The following is a 17524-nucleotide window of genomic DNA, read 5'->3' as shown; positions in this document are numbered from 1 at the left end:
AATATTGGAAGAATATACTACCTTCAAAGCTGGAAGGAAATAATAAATCCTCCCAAATGTTATACAGACTTTCATAATGAATATGTTTCCACCCAGCTTGAACAGTCTTACTTGAAAATGTGTTTTTATATATGAACTATTGTTCAGGAAAACTAGATTTCTTTTACTACATTTTCTGTGTCCTCTGCACCGTAAACAATTGTTAGCTTTATGCTGCTTGCTAAGCTATAAATATTAATATACTACTAGTGATACTAACAGAGGAGAAACTCACTTTTATTAGCAGTATCTGTGAACTAGAAGGACTATGACCAGAGCAGGTGTTATCTACCTATTAGAATTTTCATTTCTTTCTTTTTAGAGAGCAAACAATGGTCTAATTTTTTTTTTCCCCATGGGAAAGTTCAAGTAGAGGTCTTAGAATGGACAAGCTGTAAAAAATGCCTTTTTGACTTGGCTTGGACAGATTATACTTGTTCAGTTTAAGTTTTCTATTCATTTATTTCTGACTATCTTTCAGCCACAGTCTACCAAATATATCTGTGTCTATCCAACTGCAATATCCATTGAGATTACATTTATCATTTCCTTGCTTAGTACAATGTGGCATTTGATCTTCATAACTTTTCACACTGTCCTACAGATAATCTGAAAAATTTTGTTCACCTGAGGAAACAAAAATCACTACGACGCTTAACTAACTTTTGCTGCTTTTAAATTGTTGGGATAACACTGATAATGAGCATCAGTACCTTTATACTTTTGTCTGGAGTATCATTAATATGATCTGTAGTTTATTTTATCTTGGTCTGGTAGGACTTGTGGCTATAATCAATAAAATTTTTGGATCATAAACCAAAAATGTAAGAAATTTCATTTTCCATCATGATGTTATCAAAAGCTACTTCATAAAGCAGTGAGTTAGATGTGCCTATGAAGACAGATGCTTCCTATGAAGACATTTTTAATAGCTGATACAAGTAGTTCAACTTACTTGACTGTGTTTTTAAGGACAGAGCAACTGAGACAGAAAAGCATTATTTTTTCCTTCACTCTTTTCATGCAGTTCCCCAGATCGATGAATATCCCCCAAGTACATACAAGGACTTCCATATGATGCCTCACCCAGGGGAATGGATTCAGCAATTTATAAAACTTCTCACATTCACCCTTTAGTCCAGTTCATTTACTGGTTTTCTGTTGGAGGCCTTTTTGAAATTTCTGCATGGTATTTTCACATATAGTACCTTAACCAGAGAGTAGTGCTGTTATAATAAAGCTGTTTGAAGTCATGAACAAGAATTATTCTTAAAATCAGAATGAGCATACTTTTAGAGCTCGTGAATCTATGTAAGAATAAGTACGATTCTATTGTTAATATCTTACATAAGTTTGGTTATACGTTGGGCAAGACAGCTTATCTAAAGAGGTGAAATCGGGTTCGTTTCATGCTCTCTTGTTCAGGTTTATATGGGATATAGATATGCTACAAAAATTTTAAGTATGTAACCAGCTGCCATCAGAACTGGTTTCAGCTAAGTTGCTGTTGCAATAACATAGCCTCTAAAGTCTAGTGCTTGGAGTATGCAGATAATTTCTTGCAGAAAAATCCATATATAATCCCATCCTTTCTTGTTCACACTGCAGAGAGTGAAAACCTTTACAAGAGTCAGATTCTAATCCAGTTCTGAACTAATACCATAGCTTTCACAATAACTATAGTTTTATGAAATCTTCTGCAAAGCTCTGTTTTTGATGAGTGTTAAATCAGGCTAAATCTGAGTTTGGTAGCTCTTTGCATGCTACTAGTTTTAAAACATTGTCAATACCTGCTTCGCCTACTTAATGATGAGGTTTTGTTTTGTTCTAATTGCAGCTAATCCTCATCAAAATAACAGCTTATTCTAGCAAAAGCCTTAGCACAACAGCAGTCTTAGTTTTAGTCTCTATTATAGAAGTTGTTGGTTAGCAAAAGGAGCTCGCACTAGATTCAAGGGCGTTTCTGAAATAGCTTTGGAACTTCCGAGACAAAGGGAGTTGCCAGATCATCTGCCAGAGATGGCACCCCAAATGCAGTAAAGCCTGTTGAATACATAGATACAATCATTTCTGTCATACAATAATTTCTATTTTATAACAATGAGGTGACACTGAGCAATGCAGTTTAAAGGTTAGTTGTACTTTAACGGTTCAACTCACACGACGTTTGGCGGCTTCTTCCCCACCATACTTGAGGCGTACAATAAGAACTTGCTCAGAAATGGAATGTCTGTCACTTAGTATTCATTGATTCTAGTCATGCAATTTTACTTATCCGGTTTCCATAACATCCAAGTGATAAGTTGCACATAATTTGCGCAGATAAATTACACGCAGCTGTGGCTTTTAAAAACTTGTAGCTCGGGTCAGTACTTCTAAGTTGTAGCTTGAAAGTTTCAGCAATTCAAGTTCTAAGTATTTTTCTCACATTTTCTATTATCTGTTATATACAACAAGGATAGTCTAACAGAAAGTAATGGATGATAAAATAATTAGTGCAGAAAAATGTTACGACTTTTAGAGCTAGAGTACTTTAACCAAGCCATATTCTTTGAGAGCATTGAGGAATATTTTCTTTCTAGGACTTGCAAAAAGCCTAGTGAATTGCTTCTAAGGAATTAAACTGAGTCTACATTTTGTATTAAGACATTGAGATGTTCCTAAATGCCATATGTAAAAGGTGTTGTGAGAAGAGAGTGAGTATCATTTTGGAACACGGATTCTTCCGACAGCCATCAAGTATATTCTAACTAGAGGTTAAATGCTCTTGTGCATTCCTGTCTTGAATTCGTGGGGGATTTCTGTAAGTCTCATAATTGGATTTCTTTTTTTTTAAAGAGTAATACTTGTATCAGACAATGAGTGCCGACTGTTCACTGTAGCTAAGACTGAGGGCAAAAAATGAAATTTAAATTCGTAGAACAGAATGGGGTAACATCAGAACCGTTATCTTCTTTAAACTAACAACTAGCAAATGTTGTTCAATTACAACAAATGAATTGTACCAACTGAAAATCAATTAGTTATCAGAGAAGGCAGAAAAAAAACAACTTAAAATACTTATAAGTAATTGTTTCCTTTAGGAATAAGGGTGTTGGTCCCAAATAATCACTGTATTCCTATGATGCATTTATAGCTGCAAATCTGATGAATGATTAATGCTGTTAAACTCATTTTTCTTTCAGAGTTGTACTATATTCAATTTAGATTTTTAAGTAATTTTAAAAGTTTTGGTAAACTCTTAATTTAAAGAGCTACACTTACCAATGACAACAAATTCATTCACAAACATTAAGCAATCTGTGTTTGCAAAAGAAACTTAGGTTCCACTAGGAATTTTAAACATGGGCATGGACCTTTCTGATAATTATTTTCCTGAAAAAAAAAAAGCTTGAATTTTGTCTTATAAGAATTATGGTTAATGAACAAATGACCAAACGTACAGTCTAATACTCCAGAAAGGGTTGGAGCTTTTAAGATTGTTAATGGGTTTCATCATTATTTATTGCCTGTGTCCTTTCTAAAACTCATAAAAGTTTTATACTTTTGATGGTTTGTCTCCCCGCAAATTTATTAGTATTATTATCATCTTAATAAAAAAGAAAAAAATGAAGTAGCACTGTAATTATTTGTCATTATTTTCAAGTGGAGTGTGGAATTGTTTAAATTCCCAAACAGCTGCAGTGCCTTTGGCAATGCCAATGGCTGGGTTATTTATTTAATAGTCAGGATCCGGGAGTGGGAGGTTTGGACAAACGTCCATCAACAGATGACTATGGGATGCTTCAGAAAATTCTCCAACACTGTAATACAAAAGAAAGGTGATGGTTTTGAATTAGACTGCCTGGGAAGAGTATGTCAGCTAGTGCTTCTTCATTCTTTCTCTTTCCTCCTTCAGTTTCCATAGAGCGAGGGTAGCTTCCTCTGAGCAATAAATCATTTGAAACCCTTGCGTACTGAATCAGATAACTTGCAGTGTATTTCGCTATGTTTGCCTATTTGTGACATGTTGTGCTAACAAAAGAAAGCACAACAAAGATAAATACATTTCCAAAGGCTTCATTTAGCACTAAATGTCTTTAATCAGTCTTTGACAACATCGCAGAGAAAGCATCCATTGGTGGGTTTTTTTTTCTTTTTATTTCAGTCTTTCACTTGAAAGTGAAGTGAGGTAACCCAACTGTCAATCCACCATGAAAATGGACTTTTACTGATCTGCCTTTTGGCTAGTATTTAACATGTTATGGCAGAGCTTGTTTCAAACTTGATAGAAAATCATAATTTCAGTTAAAAGAAGTTTTCTCATCTTTTTTTTTTTCTTTTTTCTCCACTGTCATATTTCAGCCAGATCTATCTTCACAACTGGTGCACCTAGAAACTTACCTTAACTTCAGTTGTTTAATTCCAGACTTGGATCCTTGAAGCTTTTCCTCTGCTATTATGCAAATGCAAAGATATCAAAATGCCCAATATTGAAATTCTTTAGATGGTTAAATGCTCACTAGTTGGTATTCCCAAAACTGTTTAAAGTCTGAGAGTACCAAATGCATATTTTTCTTTCCATGCATACTCTTGAAGATACCTTTATCTCTCAGAGATAAATAGGATGTATAGACTGCTACAAACTAGCTATCAGCAGGGAAGGTTTTTCACCCTAACCTGTAATGAATTTTTTTATTTCAAGTATTCTACGTTAGATTCCCAGTTTATAGGTTAAGGAGTGACAGTATGTGTCTCTTAAATTATCCGTGGGTATATCAAAGCTTGCTTTGATTGCTGAGACACAGAATCACCGCATCTACGTCCCTTACTCACCTTAGACTCCTTCTAGCCTCATAGCAAGCAAAGGGAGACTGTTTATTAATTTTAATCTAAGAATACAGTTGGTATTAGTTTTTTGTTATGATGTTGAATACTACTGATTTAATTACTTTCTAGAAGTAACCAACTGCATATCATGATATCATGTACCACAGAAAGAGCAACAGATGCAGTTTCTTACACAATGTTTCTTACAGTGTCCTTTAAATAAAAAAATAAAAAAATAAAAAAAAGACACCTACCCCCCACCAAAAAAAAAAAAAGTTGAAGCTGCCTTTATTGACAATTATGATAGCAATTTGTTGATGCCTAACATCAGGGAGTTCGATATGTCTTCATGAATTATTATTGAAGATCTGACAACAGTGTGAAAATACAGTCTTATGGTTGTTTTGAGACTGCTATGACATGAAGAAAATTTTGGTATCTTTGAATTGTATTACAACATGTAAACCACCTCTTACAAGCAAAAAAAACAAAACAACCTAGAACTTTTGCTCATTGATTTTTAGAGATAAATACAATTTGACTACTTAAATCTATTTAGGAAAGATCTAATCATTTAAGAAAAAAATTGTGAGAACATTTTAGCTACTGCACTGTGTCCACTGAGGACAGGGTGTGTATTTCAGAAAACTCATTAGTGAAACCATCTGTTCCTCCTTCCTTATGAGCTCTGCACCTTTGTGTGACTTCTCTATTTCCAAAATGTCTATTGTTCTCATTGCAAAGAGCGCTATCACTGACAGACTGGAGAAATCTTTCCAGGGATCATAGATGATGGATATTTCCACATGGCTCATTCATCACAGAAATGTTTTGTAAAATAGTTTAAAAGCTAGTTAGTCTCTCTGAAGTCTGTGAACTTAGGGTCTGAGTCCATTTAAATTCAGAAATTCTTAGGGAGTTAGTGGCCCATTATAAGTGCCTGTCGACGTTGTAGACCCGTGAAAATATCAGTGGTGCTGCATCATTTTTTGAAGTGGTGTTTTTTGTTTTGGAGGGTTTTTTGTTTCTTGGTTGGGTGGTTGGTTTTCTTGAGGTTGGTCTGCCAGCTGTCTTTCTAAAATGGGACACTGTTGCTTGGGATGAAAGAGGTGGGTGAACCCCTATCTCATAATTGGTATCCTTAATGGTTTACAAGAATATGTAGAGATTAGTACAATTTGATTTAGTAAAAAAAGGGATGTTATTGCTATCTTGGTATATTTCCTAAATGCATTTATGCAGCAGGGATGAGTAGCGTATATCTCTACGGAATAGTTAAACCAAAAGAAGAGAAACTTAATTGAGCATGTTGCAATATTACAAGTAACTTAAGCCATTGTGGATATTTTTCATTCTATGAGTTAAGTAGAATTTGTATGAACAGCTGGGGGAAAAGGAGAGCAAAGGAGAGGAAAATTTAGGAGAAAAAAAGTAATCCTGTGTTTTACAGCTACTGAAAAAAGACATCTATGGTAATAATAAATTTAGCTCCTTATGTTGAACCTGAATCTGATAAAGAAATCCATCCAGCCACTCTGTTGTAAGACTGGTTCTCTTCTTTCTTTCCAGAGAAGCATGTTCTGGTGATACTGAATGGTTAGCAAATGGATTTAATGGAGCAGTTTTCAAATGTCTTATGATAAACCCAATGCCCAGAAGGCAAACATTTCAGTCTTTTATTTTTTTAATATTTCATTATATAACAACATATCAGTGTATTGATTCAGAAGAAAATTATTTGTTTGTTTATTCACTGATTGACCTATATTAGGCATGTTGTAGTAGGAGTTCTCAGAAATTTAATAATAGTTTTTCAGTTTGCTATAGTAGCAGCAGCTGATGGGCGGTATAACATAATCTGAAGGTGTCGCTTGCCTTTTTTGAGACTGGTTCCTCTACAGTGTGAATGGAACAATATTCAAGTGTGGGGATATATCTCAGAAAGGAGAATATTTAAGACTTCCTGTGGTGGTGTTCTTACTGATGTAGAGGTAAAAATTTGCATAACATGCTTTTTGAAAGCACCCTTATATTTGTGAGATTCACAAAGCAGCACGATTTATGGCTTTTACTGTTTAGGGCTGAGGGAATAAATAAAGATCTTCAATGATAAAAGTTGAAATGACAAGGTTACCGTATTCAGAGATCAAGTCCTTTGCCATCTTTATCTTAATATAGAAATATTTATACATCTTCATGATGAGAACTGGTATACGAACAGGTGAAAAGATATGTGTTTTCATTAAATCATAATCACCTGTTTTGCCCACTTACAGAAATGGTCAACATTTCTGAGTTTGCAAAATACTTGCCTGAAAAAGAACAAATTCTTTACAGTAAAAGTACCTTTTCTCCAGTCTTTGATTACCTTACTCTTAAATATTTTCTATTCAATTCAGTGTCATTCAACTTGCAGTCTTTGTGGTTTGCTCCATTACAGACATTGATATGTGGCATATTGTGGTCTCAAATTTTTAAAATTAAAGGATTGTTTTAGATCATTTGCAGTGAAAATTAAATTTGTCAAATCCTGTTGTGGTTCTAGGCTCAGATAAATATGCTGTAGATAGGCTTAGCATTAGTTCTGATATAATCACATTAAAACATTACTATCTTATTATGCCAAGTGAGTCACTAGACAATTGAATATTTTTACATTTTTGATCTAGAGACTATGTTTAGCTAACACAAATATTGAAGTCATATTGCCAAATAATGGGCAGAGTTGTCAACTGCCTGATTTAGACTATTTTCCTTCTACATAATTTACATATTAAAAAAAAAATCCTTTGTCTATTGAATCACAATACTTCCATAAATATTGCACATCTTAGATTTAGCTTTTATCACCTGATCTTCTGTATGTTCTCTGTGTTTTAAAGTTCACTCCTGAATGTGAAATACACTGTTCTATCTCAGATATTCTCTCTAGGCCTAAGGTATGTCTGCGCTTTAGGGTTTGTGTAATTGGAGTCAGACGCTGTTGTTACTTCAAGATCACTCGTGGTATATTCTCAACAGTGTCATGTATTAAATAAATAAAGATCACTGTAAGACGTCTTCTTACTAATTAGTGATCAGTTAAATTTGCTGGCTGTTTTAGTAAGCGAGGTTTCATCACGGAAGACAATAGAAGTGACATACTTTGGATTTATGATTTATTTTAACAGAGTTTTGATTCTGAGTTTGTATATGTTAAATTTGCGTTACCACATGTTAGCATTATTATGGGTTTGTGCCTTTTTTGGACTGTCAACAAACATTCTCTAGAATGGATTTTTGCATGAAAACTTGATAATCCATCACTACGTTATGCATAAATTTGAAGACCTTTTAATTATTATCCTTAATTGCTAAAATAATACTTTCAGGAATATTTTTGCTGACTGCATGCTTAATGTAATTCATCATTTGGATCTGAGTTTACTGTTAATACTGAGTAATTAAAGGCACAGTATCTGGATTCTGTGCAGCCAGCTACCCAATAAATTACAACTACATCAGCACTTTGTATGAACTAATCTCAAAGTATTTACTAATAATGACTTTAGCTTTGTTTCTCTTTTCAAACAAAAAACACGTCTTATAAGCATCTTTCCCTCTCAGTCCACGTCACTTTCTTCACTACCCTGATTTTCCTGTTTTAGTGTTGTTTCTGAATGCGTGTGTATATAGGTCTGTTTCTTTAGCAGAAGGCACACACAGTATTGTGTTTTTTTCATCGGCTCAGGGGGACAATAAATAGCATATATAAACAAGAGACAATAAGGAAGATGCATTTGATATTTCCCTTAGCTTACTCTACCCACTTTTAATGGCTTTCCCTATTAGAGAGAACGTGCTGGGTGTTCTTAAGCAGTGTTCTTACTCAGGGTAGGAATTCTTAAATAACTCTATTCACAAGATCTTCTGTTTGGCTTACAGTCATCCAGTACCTGACTATATCCTGTAAAATAGTGTCACAAGTAAAAGCTTAAACTTAACTAACTAAATAAATAAAATAACAGTTGTTGAAATATTCCAAAGTCTTCCCCAAAATAACTGAATAAAAGCAAATGGTGATTCAACTCAGGCAAGCTGCAGTTATCTCACAGACATTGTGTGAGTAGAATAAGAGGAAAAATTACTGAAGAAATAATTCGCTGTGAATTATTTGTTTAGTTCTGTCCATCTAATGATGGGATTATCATAGAGTATTTTGAGTTAATGTCCGAACAGCATCATTTGATTAATCTGTACTTTTTTCTACCAGTATATCCTGGAGTAGAAAATGCCTTTCATTTAGGTAAGGGATCTGGTGGGTCAGTCCCTGCATACTCGCATTTGCCATAGATTAGGGAAATTGTTTCCTATTCTAGATATGATGATTCCTGGTTTTTCAAATGTAACACACAAAATTTACAGCTTTCTGTACCATTTCTTTCATGTTATTATGTGATAGTGCAACGAATACACACACAAACTTGTGGATTTTTCTACCCTTCTCCAAACTGATTTTGAGTATGTGTATACAGCAGATACAAATGTAATGAATGCATATTTAGCTATCTTTAATTATCTGGCTTGGGGAAAACAAGAAATCTAGGTAAATATATAAAGTGCTATATGGACTAATGCTCTCAGCTGTGCGTTGCAATGGCTGGATCAGTTTCAGAATCAGTGTTTAAAGCTAGATGAGGTCTTGTGGTATATTTTATTGACTGTAATCACAATAATTTCCCCTAGATTTGTGGGATGCTACTGAGATATTTGATAGAGAAAATGTTTTCTCTCTTTTGCCGTGGGCACACATCAGTTTTAAGTGGCTGAATACTTTATTTGAAACTCACAGTTTTTATTTAAGGATTTTCAAAACAGAAAACCCACAAATTCTTTTTTCTCAGAGAATAAGCCATAGCTTCAATTTTATTTTTCTTCTTTTATTCAAACTTTCAGAAGCATAATTTTTCTACAGTTACAGTGTGAGTTATTTGGGCACTGCTGTTTATATTGGAATGATGGGTATCAGTGTAGATGAAAGTCTTAGCTATTTTGAGTTTTACCTGTCCAGCATATCATTAGGTCATTTCTGGAGGGTTAGTTTTGTTTTTCAAAATTAAGTTAATAATAGTTAAGTTAATAATTAAAGGCTGTATTTTTAGCACCTAGTAACACAAGCAGAAATTTTGAAAGAGCGATGTGTGCTTCTTGCACCATATCAATCTAAGTATCACCAATTGTCTAGAGCGACCTTCCAATAGAAAATGGTTTTTTTTTCGTGAAGAGTTGGAAGGCCAGCATTCTTCTAGGAGTGAATTGTTGGCCACACTGTAAACCTTTGTAAAATGAATTTGATAACACTGTTGCTGACAAATCCTTAGATACGTACACATTGACAAGAGTTGCCATAATAAAACAAGCATTCACGGTATTCAAAATCATGCATTGCCACAGAGCCTCTTGTAGTAGTCCAAAAAGCAACTCACTACAACAATATTATTGTCTAGGTTTTTTTCATATATTCTCTTTACTTCAAATTCAGTGCTAGCTTTAATGGAAGTCTTCATAAAATCCAAGCAAATTGAAATATTTTTTTTTAATCAATCCTACATTAAATTTAGTATTTCCATCTACTATTTCCTATTACCTGACCCATCCAATGGAAAATGTTGAAATGGAAAATGTTTATCTTTCCAAGAGTTCACTGGTGCTCATCAAACATGGAGATCGTTTCAAAATGTAGCGATCCCTTTGCGCAGCTTGACGGAAAAGTGTCACTCAAGATAGAACAGATAAAAGTATGCATGCCAGGGGGACTTAAGGAACATATGGAAGAGAAACGCCATGATTGACATGTCTGAAAGGAAAGGGAACAGTGAAAGATTGACAAGATTATCATGACCGAGCAGAACCAATTCCTATATAAAATTGCTGGAGTGTTTGGAAATAGTGTTCCCTCTGCATGCCACAGGTTACAGTGTTGTTGCTGATGTTTGAGGATCGTTACTGTATAGAAGCAAAATATTAACATCAAAGTCTGAGGCATAAATGATGATGGGATTTTTTAAAATGTTTTGTTTGTTTGTTTGTTTTGTGCAGAGCAAGACATATTAAGACTTTTGAACCATCAAACTAGTTGAGGTTTTATGTTATGCAGCAGCTTTAAGGCCCTTGGGTACCTATTCTCTTACTTTGTACAGTAAAGCTCCAAGGTAACATACAAGTTGCAGAAAGCCTGAGTGTTTCTGAGACAAAAGTGAAGGTGAAGCACTTTATAGCTGCCAAACACTCAGCTGTGTTCTTCCCTCTTTGGTCTTAGCTTTTTTCTCCCCTAGCAATTTCTCCAGTTGCCTTATTACGGCAAGACTATATTCTTTTGTCTTCGTTGTTCATCGTGAATTAAACTCAAGATTTTAAGTCAGAGATACACAGTGCAGCATCCTATAGCTGTAATGTTTACATAGTGTTGGGCTAACAAAGAACTGCCTTGCTTTGAACGGAGGACTTTTAAAGAACTGTACATGCTATATCTCAGGGATATCCCAAGAAATACATCTTTAGAGAAACCCATACCCAGATTATTCTTCATTAAAGTATATGCAGATACTTAACTGCAACATCTAGTCAATGTTCCAACTATCCTCCCAAACAGTTTATAAGTACATCTGTAATACTTGTTAAAGATACACCCATTGGCCCCAAAGCGAGGAAAGTGGTCAATATGTGACTAATTTTGACATGTCGGAGGCATGCAGCTACAAGGATCTTCTCAATTACACAGTCTGTGTATATTTTTTACAGTTTTCTAGATCCCAGATCTTCTCTGAAATTCATGAAGACTTAAGACATTTAACCTTTGTTTGAGAAACCATGCACTTTTGAGTCACATTGAAATTCTGTTCCCTGTATTGTTTCTTTCTATCTGTTTATTAATATAAACTTAATCAAATAGAGACAATGTCAAACATCCTAGAACCTCAGAAAGATATGATTGTGACATGCTATGATGGACATTTGGCTGTGCTCATTCAAAGTAACAAAACCTCTTAGCAAATATTTAAGATAATAAAGACGAGGCAAAGCTACAGAAGAGCAAATAATTCTGAGTAAGTAACATAATCCTTCACATTATATAGAAACACATGCATATAAAGAGAGAATGTGGGAGAGAGACTTAGTGTTTGTGAATTTTCAGGTTATAAATATTCACGTGTACAGTTAGACCAGCTTCTGAAATGAGAGCTTGAGCCGTTGGTATAAAAAACCTCTGTGCCAAATTAAGTCTTGGTGTCCTTGGTAGGGCTAGGATGAAGATTGAATGATCTCTACCATAAGTGTAATATTGACCCTGCTAGCTAAATTTAAGAGGTCTGAAAAGAGGAGTGCAGTTTAGACCTGACCTTTCCCAGATTAATTACCAACTTCTGAACCCGATTATGTTTCATATGCCATTCTCCAATATTAATTCCCTGTACAACATGGTTGAATGCATATGTACTTGTCAGTCTTGTTTTGTAAGAATTAATTAATAGGAGAGGCATGTATGAATTTTAACATTTTTTCTATTGTTTCCCATGTTTATTTTACTTTGTATTAAGCAATCCTTGCTTAGAATACTCTCTGTGTGTGGTGGACTATATAATGGTGTATTCCCTGTCTATCCAAATTAAACCTACTGTATGCATATAGATCTACATATGAAAAAATAGAAAAATTAAACATAACACTTTTCTTATTTGAAATGTACACGAGAGGGTTTTTAAAATTATTTTTCTACATAAATCGAGTTCAAATTAAATGTCAGATATAATTTGGGGTAAGAAGTTTGAAATATATAGTAGTCCTCAGAGAAAAATTTAAGCACTCGGATCTCCTAGCCAAATTGTTATTTGCATAATAGTGAGCTATAAGGTTATATATCATTATATGGCAGAATGCCAGACTATAATCTGCACAGTAAAGCTACTGAAAACTTCATTCTGAAAAGCATTCATCTTGGAAAGGAGTTTGCATCTTCTGTAAAATATGAAGCGTATTGACTTTTTTTTTTCCTTGAGCAAAGAGTACTGCAATCTATTTCCAGCATTCTTCTAGTTTAGCTGTGGTAGACACAAATGTAAAATGAATGTTGACATATTTGTTTAACATCCCTGAACAGATTAAACTGCTTTAGAACTTCTTCAGTAATCAGCCTTGAAAAATATAAACCAACATTCACATCCCTGGATAGATTAAATTGTTTCAAAAGTTCTTCATTAATCAGTCAAGGAAAACGTGTTAAAAAAAAATAAAAAATAACATCGCATTGTTTGTAGATATGCTGAATTCACCTTATGATAATATTAACCAATTTCACCATGTAGTGTCGTTTCTCTTATACATACGTACTTAGGACACTATTTTTAAAAGTTGTCGATATAGAAGGTCTTTTTAATTGATGACAAGTTGAAGAGAAGCCTATGAATGAATCTATTCAGAAATAGTTAATATCCATTATTGTAACAGGGTTTTTTCCATTTTCTCGTTCCTGTGGACAGATAGTTTTATTAGCTGCACTAGGCACTGGCATTCGCCTTCACATAATTTTATGGAAATGTCCCAGCGAGTGCTGGTCTGAGTTTTACCTAGAGTAAGTGGGACTAGCTAGGGAGACTAGGATCTAGAAGGGGCAGATTCTTGAAAACCTTTCCAGGAGTGAAGATAATACAAAAAGATGTAATTGATTATGTTCTTTGCAGGTCACAAATAATAAGTAAAATATGCCAAAATTATGATATCGGGATTAGATCTTAATATGTTCATAGTCTGTAGGCAGAAAATGGTGGGGAATTTTCCACAACAAAATCACTGGTGAAAGTGAAAATAATATTTATGGCTTATATTTTGTATTATATTGAGAGCCTTGTGCTTAGGATATCATTTGGTTTTGATGAGCAGTTGAGCATTTTGCTTAATATGAGATTTGGAATCCTAAAGTATCTTAAAGTACCCAAAATGAGCTTTATTAAGAATAATTTTTACTTATAATACTTTCAATATCAAAAAGTGAGGTTACTATTAAAAAGTTATGGATATCTGTTGATAGCTTTGCCCTATCAAATAATTGCTTAGTTTTAGCTTCTTTTTATGAAAACTGCAAGAGAGTGCACATTTTTTCAGATGCTTAAGCATATCGTTGGATAGATTTGTGAACACATGTGCTTGTGTCCATGATCTGCTAGTAGTTGATGTTGCTGCATTGCTCATTAATGCACACCCCTTCCAATTCTTATGGTCTTCCTTACTGATTAGTGGCCTCATAAAAAAGATGCTGGGTAGCTGGACTTCATCCTGGTCACTCAATCAGAACAATCTTACATTCAAAAATAGTGGCTTCCTTGAAATAAGTAGCAGTTATGCAATCTTTTCTTTTTTCCTTTTTTTTTTCTTTTTTCTTTTTTTTTCTTCGGTAATCCCCTTCTGGTTACTCTTCCATAATTGGTCTCTTCAAAACTGCATGAGAATCCTTGTACAATAAATATGAGGGTCAGCAATTATACTGCAGACTGCCTGTCCTCAGCACCTTGGGATTTATATGTTTTTTGTATGAGTGAATGTAGTCTCAAGTGCGTTCAGATGTACCATCTTTTGGACATCATTCATGCAAATTGTTGGCGATAAGAATGTCCAAATTAAAAACATTTTAAAATGTTGTAATCTGACTTAATTTCTTCACTGTGAAATGACTGGCTGTTTCCATCTAGCATAAAAGGTTTTAATAGAATAAAAATGGCATTGATCTTCAGAGCGCTCTTGCTACGAGTTACCAATTACAAATGTAAATTGAGTAATAGTAACTTTTATTTCATGGAATTGCCACACTGGAAAACCCAACAGGTTTGTAAATTTCAAGAATTGCAGTGAATGGTTTAATCTGTCTCAAACTTACTAGGCACTAAAAATTCTTCAGGGAGTGTAGTAAGAAGTGACCTTAAACACATAATTATTTTCGTGTAATATGGTTATTCCCAGTTCAGTACAACTATTCTGATTCGTGCAATTAAAAAACCCTAAAGGCAGAAATAAAAAGTTTGCAAACATGGGTGATTTTGCCAATCATGATTGTTTAAGTGCAAAGTTCTTTGAACTTATTCTACCGATTGATCATGTTGAGATTTAGCATTAACATGAAGACATATGCGCTTATTAAATACACAACACACATTGGACTCAATTGTCTTTTCACCAGTTCATCACAAGATGACGTTATAAAATCAGAATTCCCTCCCTAAAAAACTTTGAATTGTTACAAGATTGTTTCAGGTACTAGGAACTAATGTAGCTAAGAATGAAGGCAAAGCACCAGAAATCTAATCTTAGCAAGTCACTGTTGCCAGGAGTATTTGGTATTTTTCCAAACTGAGCTCACTTGTTATTTAAACTGCAGTAAACTGATACAACACCTAGTGATATCCAAAGGCGATCTTACTGTATCTTACTGAACAGCAGTACCACTGAGGTGTATAAAATATGCAGCAACTTTACATTAATTCATTAGGTATGTCAAAAAAATCCAGCACCAAGTACATCGTGGTTGGAAATCTTTCTTTCGAGATCATTTAGATAATTTTTATTAATGATAATTTATATTAAGATTTATGCATTTTTAGGATTTGTAATGCTTTTAAATTTGGTTGGCGGATTTTTTCCAGACGTAATAACAGGCAAATTTTGAATTGATTTCAACATAGTAAAGTTTGTAAAAATGAAAATAAAAAATCAAACAAAACCAAAAATGTGTAAAAATTATAGAACATAAAAATATATAATTACATTGAAAGAGATGCTATAGAAGCTCAATGCAAATCCTTGTTTGTAATTATTGCCTTGAGCTCAACTTTCAGAATTTTATAGTGATTTATACTATGTCTGAGCACTGGTTGTTTTTTTAATACATTCACTGAAAATGTTATTACAAAATTTTTAAATTAAAATCATTGAAGCCTAAATTCTATTAGGAAATAGAAGAATTAAAAGTAAAAAGTGAAGATCTTTTCTTAGTAAAAATTGCCTGTGTTCTGAATTCGTCTAAATATTAAAGCAATCTTTCAAAGCTTAAAAACATGCATGCATATGTCTTCTACAGATCTGGGACCCTGTACTTATGAAACAAGATTCACAAATCTGCCTAGGAAGAATTCTTGTTTATTGGTATTAATTAAAAGCAAGGAAACTAATATTTGCACTGCCAGGGCAATCATGTCTAGTATTAAGGTAAAAAATTATCATATCTCATATTTTACTGATTTTTCAGACTCAAAGGTCCAAAAGTGGTTTTTCATGTTGATAAATGTATTTTGTAAATGGCCGATAAATATGTTAAGGCAGCCACCTTTGAACTGCTGTACAATGCATTAAATTACATTATGAAGGACAAATAACGCATTAATAAGATAAGCTAAGTGAATGTATGTATGAAATAGCTTAAAGAGAGAGGGTATCTCAAACTGAACTTTCAGAAGGTAATTTGAACTGAACTTTTTAACCGCAGGAGTAGATTAGGTTTAGAAAAGTCAATTTATTGTTGTCTACAAAATGGTGTTCTCCCCAGTAATACCCACACTGAACATGTGCACAAATGTATGGAATAAGATACACAGACCTCTACACATTCTGGCTTTGGTCAAAATAGAAGCAGCAATCTTCAGAGGCCCTATTCTGAAGTAGCTTTAGGAGGAAAAGTAAATTCTCTTCAAGTAGTATTTTTCAGGTCGCTTGTTCTAAGTAGGACTGTATGGTTTCCGAGGAGCTTTGTCTTGCAAAAATAAAGTTCCTGATTGCTTGTCATAGGACGTTCCTCTTTTGACCCTGTGTGAAAAAGGAAAAAAAAAAAAGTTTTATTTTTCTCTCAACTATAAACCCTGCTCATCGTATGTAATTTAATAGCTTACATAAATTTAACTCTCTAATTATTTCCAATTGTTATTGTCTTTTCTGATCAGGTGTTAGGTATGCCAGTTTCCAATTTTTTCCTCAAAGGCCTCTCATTCCCTCTTTGCTAAAGGCTGCCATTTTGAATATACTTTATATGCATGTTTAACCTCTGTAATATAAATATTCATATAGTATATGTACATAACTCCTTTTCAGAAGGCAGGTAAGGTGATGAATTGTCAAATTCAAACCACTGCTTTGTAAACGCTACTAGTAATCCAGAGGCCAAAACTCAACAACTTTAATCACTCCAGCTAAAAGTTTGGTTTTGGAGCTCAATAGTGAGTTTATGGTCAGTATTCCACCACAAAATATTCCTAGGCAAAAGCGTCACTCAGTAAATGAAATCAGATATGCAATATATACATCCGAACCTGCCAGGCTCCTAAGTGCCCTTTGCCCGCTACAGAATATGAATGTTCTCCCGTGCATCACAATACTGATCTAGCTTTGGGTGGCGAACAGAAGGTGTCATGATACTGCCCTCAGACAAGGAAGTACTAATGTTGCTGTTCAAATCACAAGGGAGGTGTGTGGCCTGACCTGCTGTGTACGATTTGAGTCACCCGGAGATCTCATTAAGTCTGTGTGGCCAGCACTGTGCTAGCTTGCCGTCTCTCTTCCTGGGATATCTGTTTAAACGTTGCTTGCCATTAACAGGAACAATCTGGTGAGCAGGACGTATTCTGTCTGTACAAGAGAAACACATGTGAACTCCAGCCTG

Source organism: Charadrius vociferus, unplaced genomic scaffold (assembly GCF_000708025.1).
Source record: "Charadrius vociferus isolate BGI_N301 unplaced genomic scaffold, ASM70802v2 scaffold108, whole genome shotgun sequence".
Lineage (NCBI taxonomy): Eukaryota > Metazoa > Chordata > Aves > Charadriiformes > Charadriidae > Charadrius > Charadrius vociferus.
This window is presented reverse-complemented; position numbering follows the sequence as displayed.